This window comes from Sceloporus occidentalis, unplaced genomic scaffold (genome assembly GCF_023333645.1).
Source record: "Sceloporus occidentalis isolate IW3139 unplaced genomic scaffold, rSceOcc1.0.p SCAF_459, whole genome shotgun sequence".
NCBI classification, from domain to species: domain Eukaryota; kingdom Metazoa; phylum Chordata; class Lepidosauria; order Squamata; family Phrynosomatidae; genus Sceloporus; species Sceloporus occidentalis.
Genome location: NW_028317439.1, coordinates 231,679 through 245,735, shown reverse-complemented (window position 1 = coordinate 245,735; position 14,057 = coordinate 231,679).

The following is a 14,057-nucleotide window of genomic DNA, read 5'->3' as shown; positions in this document are numbered from 1 at the left end:
GAGACCCAGATCGGCTCAAAAGCTTGCAGTCTATAATACTTCAGCCAACACGGTACAACCCGATACCCTTATTCTCTATCTCGTTAAACATCTGGCCCGGATACATCACGGTGCGGTGTATGGAAACGTAGTCCGGGACGCCCCGCCGGGCATTGTCTGCTTAATGGCTCACAACCTGAAACATATACGTCCTTACTGAAACTTCGGCACATGCGACGCTATACACATCTGGCACATGTATCATGCGTGTCAGCAGAAAGCGGGATTAGAAGAGATCTGCGTGGATCCGAGGAGACAATCCGACGTACGGAGAGAGAGAGAGCGCGCTAGACGGGCACATGACGGGCACACGCTCAACACGCATGCAGGACAGACGACAGCTTCCAGAGTTTAGCCGGTTATCCTGGCTGCTTTATCAAAAAAAACAGAGTACAGGAAAATGTTATTTAGAGCAAGAGGCCATAGTAAAGTTTTACTTTACAGGGTGGTAGATGAGTGGAATAGCCTCCCAGCCGAAGAGGAAGATGGGATTTAAACATGTATGGGATAGGCATATAGCTACTGAATCTAAGACGAGACCAACGACTGATTACATCAGGAGTAGAGGGGAGATTAAATGGGCAGAACCAGCTGTCAGATTCCATGTTCCTATTCCTATGCAATAAAAACACAAAAAGTGAATGAATGAGATAAAAGAAATTGCACAATCGTTATCATTAAACTCGCCCTGCTAGAGACAGCAATAAAATAATGTCAGCGCTGATCAAGAGGGTTGTCATAAAACAATTAAATATTTGGACTTTGCAAGAAAAATGTTAATGTTTAATGACAAGATAAATCCGGGCAGTGGCCCCCGAGGCTGTATACACTAATATCACAGGCTGCAGCTTCTGTATGTAGAAGAATGTCTTACGAGTCGGCCTGGGGGCTCCTTAAGGCGGCTATACTGGGCAATGCAGAGTATTACGCCTCCCGAGACCGAGAACCCACGGGGGTCGCATATACTAACCGGGACACAACGAAGGAAACAGCTCAAATATACAAATCACTAAAACTCATCAACGTGGCCTTTATTCGCCCAAAATACGTCAGCTTGGAGTATTAAGTCAAAGACATCCGACGGACTCCTTGAATGTCCTTGGAGGTCCATTAAGGAAAGCAAGTTGTCTCTGAAGCTCTCGGGTGGTTTTATTAGCCCATAAGCCCACGGTTACAAGCCACGAACTGACACCAGAACCTCCCTCGGGAAGATCCTCCACCAGGGATCCCCCCCTCGGGAAGATCCGCCGCCAGGGAACCCCCCCTCGAGAAGATCCGCCGCCAGGGAACCCCCCCTCGGGAAGATCCGCCGCCAGGGAACCCCCCCTCGGGAAGATCCGCCGCCAGGGAACCCCCCCTCGGGAAGATCCGCCGCCAGGGAACCCCCCCTCGGGAAGATCCGCCGCCAGGGAACCCCCCCCTCGGGAAGATCCTCCACCAGGGAACCGCGGATGGATGAATGAGCTCAAGGACATCCCGGGAATCCCTCTGCCCACCGGATGTCATTGAGAATACGACAGGCCGAACGCAGCTGGGGGGGGGGCTGGGATCTTGTGTTCGGACTTCAAGTTTTCTTCGAGGAGTTTGTGGAAGAGCCTGGATGACATCAGAGAGGAGAGAGCTGCCAAGTTACCAGATGACATCATCGCAGGTTCTAGATTTCTTGGAGAATTACGAAGTAGAACCAGCGCTGTCCGTTCACAGCCATTAGTTTTAAAGAGATTTGTACGAAACCTCGAGTGAAGTATCCCCCGCAAAGCACGCTATGGTCCTGTAACTCTGGCGCACTGAGAGAATGGAAACGTAAAGGACGTTTCACTTTACCGAGAGAGTGGTGGTTAAGTGGAACAGCCTCCCAGCAGTAAGGGCTTTTAAACAAGCATGGGATAGGCGTATGCCTCCTGGATCTAGAACAAGGACCGATTAAGGCCTCAGTCTTCACAGCAGGGAAACGGGCGGACTTAGACGGTCCAAACGGATCCGATCTGCTGTCACACGGAACAAAACTCTATGAAGAGACATCTATCCGCTGCCATAGGGCCCCGACCCGCACACCGCCTTACAGACTGAACACACGTTAAACATATGAACATAGAGATCTGTGTATCTGCACATGTCATATGTCTGTCACCCATCATGTAACATATAGCTATACAGGTAACACATGCAACCGCACATGCCTGATCCCCCCCCCATAGAGATATCTACCCATGTTATATGTGTCATGCGCTATTATTATTATTAGACAAAATCACGTCCCATAAATACAGAGCCCTTTCATTAAGACCGGCGCGTGCCTCCCAATGCACTAGCAGTAGATATACTGCTATTACCGGACATTCAGCGCCATATCCCGGGACAGCAGCCGTGCAGCCCGATCGGTGTAAAAGCACATCCAGTGATACGGAGCCATACACATCAGTAACGAGCACTGTGCAGACGGACGGATGGACACGCTGTTCAGTGTACAGCGCATGCGCACAACTCCTTGCATATAACGGCTCGCAGCGGATGTCTCCCCGCTCGCCCCCCTCCACGGCCCTGGCTCCCTTCACCAGGCCGCTACGTCCCAGGCTCACCTGTGGGCCCCCTCGGCTGTCGGTGTGCGGCGGTGTCGGCTGGAGGAGCTGGGGGTAGGAGAGCCTGCCTCCACCACCGCCTCCTCCCAGCAGCGCGGACTGAGATCCCCCTCCAGCGCTATTCGCACTCACACTGGCCTAGCCGCCGATTGGACGAAGCGCCGGGGGATCGGCCAATCTCATCCCCGCAAACCTCCCCCGCCTGTGACGTAACGGGGGAGAGAGGGCGTTAGAACGGCCGCGGTCGGGCAGAGCCATGAGGAAGGGGGTGGTCGGCAGGGTCATTATCCGAGATAAGGGAATAGGACGGGGCGTGATAAGGGTTTAACCCGGGCCCTTGCGGCCGCTTAATCCGGGTCTCTGGGCTGCGGGGAGTGGTGGGGCTGCCGTGATTTCCCACATGAGCTTGCCTTCCTCTACTGGAGGAAGTGACAGATTGCTGTGATCCACTGAGTGACACGTGTCATCGGTGGGCGATCCACTGAGTGGCTGTGTGATGCAATGGCTGGAAAATGAGACTGTGATCCAATGGACGAAGTGTATGATTTCTGTGATCCAGTGAGTGAATGTGACATTGCTGGGTGACCCACTGAGTGGCATCTGGGATTGTTGTGTACTGAGGAAAAATATCCTGTCTACCCATTGTACAGCGCTACGGAATTTGATGGCGCTATATAAAACAATAAATCATAATATGAGATTGCTCTGATCCGGTGGATGAAGCATAAGATTGCTGGGATCCAGTGTGTGGGAGTGTGATCCAGTGGATGAAGCGTGAGATTGCTGGGATCCAGTGTGTGGGATGTGAGAGTGTGATCCAGTGGATGAAGAGTGAGATTGTTGGGATCCAGTGTGTGGGATGTGAGAGTGTGATCCAGTGGATGAAGCGTGAGATTGCTGGGATCCAGTGTGTGGGATGTGAGAGTGTGATCCAGTGGATGAAGCGTGAGATTGCTGGGATCCAGTGTGTGGGATGTGAGAGTGTGATCCAGTGGATGAAGCATAAGATTGCTGGGATCCAGTGTTTGAGATGTGAGAGTGTGATCCAGTGGATGAAGCATAAAATTGCTGGGATCCAGTGTGTGCGCATTGTTGGGATGCTTTGATATTATTCAGTCCTGGACACATAGAAGTAAAAGGCAGAAAGTAAACATAAAAAATTAAATTTTTATCATATGATCCAGGAAATGATGGATCCCGCTCCCGCTCCAGGTAGGTCTGTGATGTCACACCGCGCTCCACTCACAGGCAGAACACGCTCTAATAAAGAGATAGACTGTGCATAAAGTCTGAATGCGTACTTCCCACGTTTTTCTGTCACCGACCATCTGCTTCCTCCATGCAGCAGTAACAGATCCCGGCTCTTGATCTGGTGCTGGGGCTGTAATAGATGTGATCTACAGGTTGATCTCTGAGGGTCTGCTGTGAAGGGAATCTAGTGGATGAGCCATAATAGAGTGATGTCATATTTACAGAGGGCTGTCCCTTTAAACACACCTGTATAGCAGGCTCTTCCTCGTCGGCAGGTGCTCTGAAGAAGTAGGCATTCACGCACTTCTGGTGTACCTGAGATCCGCCGCCCCGCGCAGCTGTGTCTTTTTATACAGTCAAAAAGAAAAAGTTAAGATGCTGATGTGTTTTCTGTGTGTGTTCTGTCTTGGCTCTGTCTGCTCGTGCCCTTCGCAGGTGAGCGCTCTTATCAACATTTTGGCAGAAGATCAGGGTAATCTTTTGTAAGGGTAGAGTGCTGTCTCGCCTGTGGGCTGTTTCGCCTGTGTGTGGACTGTCTCGTGCTGTCTCGCCTGGGTGCAGGCTGTCTCTCATGCTGTCTCGCCTGTGTGTGGACTGTCTCGTGCTGTCTTGCCTGTGAGTTTGTGTTTCCTGCTTGTAATGTTATGTAATAAGGTGTGTATGATGTCACAGATGCTGTCGGGGTAGGTCACATTGTTTTAAATCACTCTTCGTTTGGACTGTAAAGGCCTGGGGGGCTGACGTTCTAATACAGCAGTTTAAATGCCCCGTTTAGTTAAAAGCCCCGTTTATATAAAAACGTTTTATGAATGAGTTTCTATTTGCAGATATTTCATGGTTATTTTACGTTTATTTCCCGGTGCGTCATAAGGAAACTCGGGAGCCAATCTGAAACCTTGGGGCCCCCTCTGCCAACGAGGAGATCAGGGAACCCGGGCCCCTGTGCTTGCCCAGGCCCTATGCAGGGGTTACGGGACACCCCGGTGGCAAACTCCAGCGATTCTGATCAGCTAGAGCAGGGGTGTCCAACCTGCGGCCCTCCAGTTGCTGCAGGACTACATCTCCCATACTCCTCTGCCAGGTCCTTAGCTGAAAGAGCATTATGGGAGATGTAGTCCTGCAGCAGCCGGAGGGCCGCAGGTTGGACACCCCTGAGCTAGAGCCCTAATAGTGGGGGTTAGAAGGTTATTTAATACCGGGGGCCGGAGGTGCCTCCGGGTTCAGCGCCGACACAATCTGAATCATGTCAGAGGCGGACATAACACTGTCAGGCTGAGCTGGCCCTGTATAATGTATAATTCAATGGCTAAGGAGACTATCTCTCTGATTTCACTATACTTTATACAGGACCAGCCACGCTCTTCCTGCAGCAGAAGCTCATTGGGATTGGCCCTTTATACACGGGAACTTTCTAAATGAGCGGACCCCGAGACCCTTGAAATATTAACTCTTTAATAGCCCATAGGGAAGATTCTACGTAGTAACTCATCAACTGTGTTACCCAAATCACCCTTATACGGGTCATCATGGAAACCTTGACTTGTACTGTTTAAAAATACACTTAATTGAATCACCTGTGTTCAAGCAGGAAATTCGACCATAACATACTAGAAGCTAAAGGACCAACGGGGAGTCTTATATATGATCCCAGCGGGGGAGAACAGGAAGGAGTCACACTGTGTGACCTGGAGAATCTGCCCCTTGTGCCGCACTTTGTACCCGTTACACAGAATATCTGCCGCGCTGTACGCTCCGTATCAGGATATTCCGTAAATTACACATTCCTTGTCTCTTTATTTCACATCTAATAATCTCCTGAAATGGGATTTCCATCCTGGCGCTTTGGATCACTAACAGTTAACACAATTATGTTATGTCCATAGACAGGGGCCGTTAACGCTGCCGTCCCACTTAGAGGATTTTTCGCAATCTCCAGTATGCTGAGCATTTTTCTTAACAGGGTCACATGACAAATAAATGTCCCCGGCGAAAAAATTACATGAATGTGGGCAGAATTCTAAAGAACTATTTCTTGGAAAGGATTGGGCTTCCCACAATGCTGGGAATTGATGACTTTAGTTAGAAACGTGTCGGCGAGTAGGTGGGACGGCAGCTCCGATCTCCGAGGATCTCCTGACGGAGGATCTCGTGTTCCCCGCCGGTTCCTCTTACTTACAGCTGTAACAGAAACCCTGTGCCTTTAACTGATCTGTCGGACAGGTGTTAGTGAATAAAAGATGTATGGCCGGAAACAGAAACATGGCACCCGCAGGCTATGGGGGGGTCAGTAAAAGGATAGCGGAGAGGTGAGGGATCTCCATGACCACGTTACCGGTGCACCGATCCCGGGAATAACGGTGCTGCCCTCATCCATCCGATACGGTCCTCACCTACCTGACGTGTTTTCTGATTCCCCCCCGCACTGCCCTTTTCTATTGGAGGCTTTAAGAAAGAATATTTATTTCACGACACAACCAAAGAATGCATTTTTTATATTAAAGTTAAGCCGGGTAAGACTCCGGATCAAACCCGGAGAGTTCCCAGGTATGGCTTCAAGCTGGTGGGATTAGGGGGCTCTGCAGAGCGTTCCTTATAGAAACACTCTGCAGAGCTGGACATGTCACATGACTCTCAAACATTCTCATTTCTGCTTCGTTCTAAGAAGGCCTGATCTAGAACTTCTGTTTATCCCGACTAATGTGCAACACTAGAACGCATTCATCGCTGAGAGAATGTGAGGCCGTCGCGGGATAATACCGGGGGTTTGTAGAGCGTCTAACCCGCACGAGACAGCTCATAACGTGATGTATGTAGACTGCCCGTAATGTGACTAGCGCAGAAGAAGCGGGACACGGGCCTTCTAATCGCTCCGGCTCATGCGTTGCCGCACAGGAAGTCTCTTATTTGCATAACACTTCCTGTTATCTCCATTTAACACAATAAAGCTTGCGACATTTTCCCTTTGCTGGTCGCCCAGAGAGATCTCGTTACCATACCTGGGAACGAGCGGGCCCTGCGGCTCCTGAAATATTAACCCTTTATACGTAGTTACCAAACGGCTCTAATTCCAGTCGTCGCAGTCCATTGAGTCACCTGTATTCAAGCAGGGATATCAACCATAACATAGTGTGTGACCCTGAGAATCTGCCCCGTCACCCTGAGATTGGGGCAAAAGCTGCTTTGCGTACATCAATAAAATGGGATGGATAGATCGTGTGTCAGGGAACTGCTGGATAGAAGTAGTTAAGGTTCCTCTTTTGGCATCGTACATGCCACACGTAACACAGCACACACAAGTGTCAAAGAACCCTGTATATGTATAAAGAAGAACATACGGAAAAAGACACAAAACCGGACCAAAACCGTGCAAAATGATAAACTATTTTATACAATCCACGCTCGAAATGAAGCTGACATTTTATAGACTTTTGGGGGCAGAGCCAAGCCGGGCAGCCATGTTTTTACACAGCTCTGCCTACCAGCTCCAAGATCAGAGAGGTAACAGCGCACTTAGCCCAACGAAGTACACCTCTGCACGTGTCGGAGCCATCGAGGGGAACGACGGCTCAGCGACTCCTTACAGGTTGCGTCAGCCAATCCCCCGCGCTACGGGGGGGCCTGAAAAAAAGCTACAAAATGGCTGCTTTGGTGCTATTGGCGCAAAAAAACTGCCATATTCTCTGCAGTGACCCCATAGCTGCCATAGATAAAAAGCGAGACACCCCAGCCATATAATCTATTCCCCTACTGGGAAATGAATAACACACCCTACAAATATACCCATAAACACATTTACAGAACTGCCCATAGGTGAAAAACCTATATATACAAGAATATACTGGGGCAATAATGACCCCATCATAATCCCAGTACTGTCCAATTTTTATGTATGATCATTAAAAGCCTAATATCTAAAAAGAGGGGAAAAATAAAACAATCACAGAACTCTAACACTTCTGCAAACTACCCCACAGCGAGAGCTGGCGAGTTGCAGTATGTTCCACATATTACCTGCGTGTCTAACGACCATGACTGGATCCACTAAATACAACAACATCTTCCTCCCTAAAGATCTGCCGCTGACATGGTCAAAGCGATCTACGGTCCTATGCTACAGATCCTCAACGTCGCTTTCAAGATCTTAGATCTTTTATGCTGCAGCAAATTAACACAAACAGGATTACAGAGCGGGAACGCAGACGGAGTGACAGCGAAGACACAACTGTGAAAACAGAAACCATAATATCTACAAAAACCGCAACAAATACAGTCAAACCGGAGTCAGAGGAAGAGTTTTTTGAGCTTTGTGGGGTAATACCTGAAACCGTGAAACCACAGCTAACACTTCCCACGTCTCGGAATCGGCTCCCACTTGCTCTCCAGCTGTCTAGAGAAAGACACACCTTGAATGGCCAAACCAACATATGCCGGACACACAAGAGGTGGCCACCATACTTGGGAACTCTTTGGATCTCCGGGTGAAGTATCGCTTCTCCGGTTCTCTGGGTCAACACCCGGATCCTCCAGGTCGCGGGACCGGGGTCTTGACACGCCCTGCTCCCTGCACATTTCCCCTTTCAATGGGGGTGTTTCCCCGACACCAGTCAGACCATGCACAGACGTCAGCGGGCCTGCCCAGCGACGTCAGCGGGACCGCTCACCGTCATCAGTGGGACCGCCTACCGTCATCAGTGGGACCGCCCACCGTCGTCAGCGGGACCGCACACTGACATCAGTGGGTCCCACACTGACGTCATGGGTCTGCCCACCGACGTCCGTGAGCAGTCCTGGCAGGGTCCCGCTAGCATGGATGTATACTTGTGTATGTGTGTGAGAGTATGAATGTGTACTTGTGTATGTGTGTGAGAGCATGGATGTGTAAGTGGGGTGAGATGGTGTTAGTGAGTATGAGTAAGCGTGTGTAATTTGTGTACATATGTTTTATGTTGGAAGGGGGCAACGGGAAATGATGGCACAGACCAGCTGTTGAAGTTGGGGGGCCCGGGGCCTGGTGGTTTCTAGTTACGCCCCTGACCGGGTGGACAGATTGTTGGGAAGGGCTGGTGATGATCCAGCGGTCACAGTCCATGTTGGTACTAATGACAAATAAATGGCAGGCGGGGCGTCCTTAAAAAAAAAAAGATTCTATGGCACTAAATGACAAACGGAGGGAAAGGACTTCCAAGGAAATATTTTCCGGAACACCTCCTGTACCCCGCGCTACACCAGGGGGAGCGGGAGGTTGGGGAGATAAATGCACAGACTCTGTAGCAGGGATGGGCTGCATCTCAATGATGAGGGGTCTGCGGTACTGGGGGAGAAGATGGTTAGAGGGTTGGAAGAAATTTGAAACTAGAGTTGAGGGGTGAAGTTAGAATTAAAGGGGTTCAGGGCAGGGCTTAGCTTTGGGAAGTTGGGAAGGCAAAAGAAAAGGTATAGATAGGCCCTCCTCACGTGTTGTCTCTGTAAGTCAAATTGTTATGTTACATACTACTTGTTGTGTCCTGTCCACCCATTGTACTGCGCTACGGAATTTGATGGCGCTATATAAACCAATAAATAATAATAATACTACGATTGGGAATAATGTTGATTTAAATGTGGTTACTGAGACCTGGTACACTGAGCGGAATGACTGGGAGGTTGCCATACCACGATACATGTTATATAGATACAGATGGCAGAGAGGGAGGGAGGAAAAAAAATTATGTAAAAAAATAGCCTAAAGGAAATTCTTTAATAAAAGTAATAAGGAGAACCTGGAAGCCATTTGGGTAACTTTAGATCTTTGTAATAAAGCGGTGTGATGTTTAGACCCCCTGGACACGCAGAGGAGCTCGACAACCTTCTAACAGAAATGTTTGGTATAACCTCGTCTCATGTAGCCCTGGTGCTCCGAGGCGCGTCCGACATATTGTCTGCCGCAAGGGCATTGTGTCAAATAAACCTCAAACGTTGTCTCGCGACAAAATGAAGGTATTTATTTTAAACTCTTCCCCAGTAATATAGCTTTAAAAACCCAAGATTTTTTCAGCTACATTTGTAAAATCCATTTTCCAGGGCGCACGCCCCACTCTGTTGTGTATTTGAGTGTAATGCATATTATTTTTTTTATCCATTGGGAAACGCTTTCCCTGTCTGATTTTCATCGGGGGCATCGTAGTGGGCTACCACGTCTGTGGATGTTATGGCCAAATAAGTGGCGCTACCCACAGCCTTGCGGAAATAGATTGTGGTTTTTGTCGTTTCCTCGCCCTTCGTCGTCACGCTGAGATATAGCAGCCAAATAATTTTTTTTAAGCTGGTTTAATGTGAACTTTATTTGCAATTTATACATGCTATAAAATGCCATTTTTAAAAAGTCAGTGTAATTAAAATACTTCATAATTTTTATATATATATATATATATATTGCACTATTTTGTGTTTTTTTTCCATATATTCGCTGTGGACGCCTTCCTGATCTCCACAAAAAGGAGTATCTTCTTTATTGGATTTCTTGCACTTTATATTTATCGCTGTAAAAAAAAAATTAAGGATGCGGTTCCACCAACTCCTCTGAATTTTACAACTAAATGCAGCATTAGAAACGTCATTCCTATTGCTTTTGAATTTCCAACCTGCTGTGAATTAATTCTTTAACCATGTAAAATATTTGGTATTTTTTCAGGGAATACTTGATTGCAGCCATTGAGAGGTTGTTGCTATAGAAACTGAAAAAGGTATTACAGCTGGCGTTTTTATGTGATTAAGCCTTTAGCGGAAGGAATAATATGACAGATCTGCTAAGGTTTGTTTGTCTAAGAGAGTTCAAGCAATGCTTGTGTAAGTGGAACAGCACCTTAATTATTTACAACATGGCTTACATACACTAAGAAGCATTATTTATCACACATGTATATCATAGTTTAAATTCTGACATTTTACCAACATCTTGTTTTTGCTGCCTGCATGTGAGGTTGTGTGACGTCATGCATGGACCCATTCCAAAATACGTAGACATCACTATGACATCATAGGATATTCTGCTATGGGCCCATTAACAACATTGGCTATGCAGGAGCAAAATTTCAATCCTGTCCATAAAAGAGTCTGCAGCAAAACTTTCCAGCATGCGATGGTCACCCCAACAAGTGGATCTGTATATGGAAACACATTCAATCACACAGGGGTGCAAGCAGGACACGTGTATGGGGGCCCAGGCAAGCAGAAAGGCCCCCCTTGTCTGTCGTGACTGGGCCCTCTCAAGCTTTGGGCCCCAGATGGCTGCTTTCTGGGAATTGGGTTGTAGTGACCCCTTTCCAAAGATTTGGAGCCTGATGATCCCATTGCCAGCATGGGGTGGGGCACTCGGAGGCGCATAGGGCAGGGTGGTGGGAAGAGCATGGGGTGGGGTGGGCACGTGGGCCCTGTCTTTAGGTTTCGTTACGGCCATCCCTGACCCCACTGGAAATATTAAAGTAAAACTGAACTTTACAGCTACAGAAACCTGCAGATTTTTATTGCAAAAATGTATATATATGTAAATATAATATGCAATATTACGCTTATTTAAGCAGCAGGGTATGAGCTCCTAAACTCGGATGCAGCCAAAAAATATTTTACTTTTTCCCACATTTAACAAATATTTTTAAGTAAATCTCCTTTCTTGCAGTATAGGTGCCTCAGTTTGGAGCAATTTGATGCTGCGTTTGATCTTACATTTTTTAAATGACCTATGAGGGTTTTTGTCCTGAAAATATGGTAAAATTAACTGAATTTGTTATTCCTTTAAACACGAACAACATGCTTTATTCATGAAATCTGCGAGGACAGCGCCATTTTTTAAATTTGAAGGTGAAGAGGATGGCCTTCGGCATCAGCCTGCGAGTGAGCGATGGATGTATGATGATGATGGGAGGAATTTGCTCCATAATGGCCGGTATCGTCCTATTTATGAATGTTTTGTGTTAGAAGTGAGCCAAATAAAATATTAATAGCGTGAGACCTAAAACCTAAAAGCCTTTTACCGATCAATCTCATACCTTACAGTATGGAATCTACCTACCCTGTCCTAACGGCCCCCGAGACTCACCTAGTTCATATATGAGTCCATTTGCACACGGAACCATATGCACACACATTAAGATACCTGGAAACCATGTGTCCCTCTCTGGAAGGTACTGTTCCTCTTTGTGACCCAAGACCCTACGTACCTCTTTCCTCCTATGTCCCTCACTTCTGGGAGCTCAGAATGTTCGCTGGGTGTGAGAGATCAAAGTGTTCTACAACCCTAAGTCAAAACCAGAGCAGGAAAAGTGTTTCTAAAATAATGGAATCTCTTCATAGGCGTACAGAGGCCATTTATCACTCTTATCACTCCTGTGTTCCAATGGCCCTTTATCACTCCCATCACTCCTGTGGCACGTTGTGGTCACTAATGAAAGTTTAAAAGGCTAATTGATGGTTAGAAGCCCCTTTTGTAATTATGTTCAAGCCAGAAATGTCCTTGTTTTCCACGAAAGCAGCTAAGTGACCCCAGCATGACTTATGAGCCGTGGTGTGTGTATGTATGTATGTATGTATGTATGTGTGTGTGATATAGATATATATAATCCACACCAGTTCTTTAGCTGGGTGTGAATCAATGCCCTTAGTCTTACAGCGTGAGTTGGGAATGTTGGTTTGGGACTTGGCACGGAGGGCCCGCGATGTTAGCGAGACTAAATAATTGTGTTTAAGTAAGAGCAGCCTGACATGTTTGTAGATATGGTGTATATTTTTAGAATGGACTTTATACTTTTTATGGAACAGAACGCCATGTAAAACGTACGAATGGTTATTCACATGCTTGAACTCACAAACTGAATGGTTAATTGGGATGAAAATGGGAACATCAGGTTTGTTTTTTCCAAGTATCTGTATTTTTTCTATAAATCTCTATAAATGTATCTATTAAGAAAAAAAACATAAAAACAGTTCTGAAATGAATCAATATTGCAAATCCAAAGTATCCTCGTGAAGCATATAATAAACTATCCATTGTGTTCTTCAGAATGTTAGATGCGTTTGTTCTTCTGAGGCAGACGGCAAAGTGTCTTCTTAGATAGAATATTCTGAAGTCCTGGTCGCAAACAGCATTCTATTCTGTATGTCCTTCTGTCAAGGTCTTGCCTACTCTTACATTAACCAAACACGTTCCTTTTCCTTTTGCCTCCAGTCCTTTTATCTCCTGTTGTATGATGTCTTGGGGTTTGTCCTGATGAGTGGACACCTTTGCCGCTACTGTCCTTTCTGCTAAGTGCCAGGGTCTGATGTCATATAGTGGCCCTCAGCTACATCATAGTGTCAGGTAAAGGCATTATGGAGGTTGGGTAGTAAGTGAGCAAGGGAGGTCTACCTCTGGTTTTGCAGGACAGGCCCTGCTGCCCTATGAAGAAAAGTATTTATAGGGGTTGCTGCCTTGGCCCGATCCAACCGCCCTACTAGATTTGCTCCAAGTGCTGGGATATGATGTCATATCCTGTGGTCCTCATTACTTCACATGTACAAGATGGTGGAGGTCTAAACATCTATAATGTCACACGATCTTTAATCTCCCCACCAGCCCATCAAGAGGTGTGTGACATCCTTACCCGTGCTGCTTTGTCAATCACAATCAGTATTTTTTATCTCTTATGTCATAAAAAGTAGACTTTGGATGGAATCTTCAAAGCAACTTAAATGATAAATTCACATAAAATCAATGGAAATATTTTTTTTAATGGTTTACTAAACTCTAGCACAGTTAAAATAAAATGTCTTGAATATAAAACACGGATAGTTTTTTTTCCTGTTTCCAGGTCCAGGAATACATTAAGAATTCAACAAAAATCGTGTTGTTTCGACCTAAGAGACCTATAGAAAATGAACTTATCTGCCGTCAAATTCTATATTAGTAGATCTTACGTTTTTTCCAAGAAGCCATAAAACATTTCACCCCCAAGTGCTCCGGATATTATCACCAAGGCACATACGTACAATAGGATGGTAAATATCGACTTTGGTCAGACCTGAGAAGCTGCTCTTCCCAGGCTCAGGCCCCTAAGCATTTGTGGCCATAGGCTCTCCTCTGCTTTAGCTGCGTACATGGCCCCAGCGTGAAGACAAGTTGCTAAGGATTGGAGCATATAAGGTCATGTAGGATCAAAGGGAGGAACGTCAGGAGAG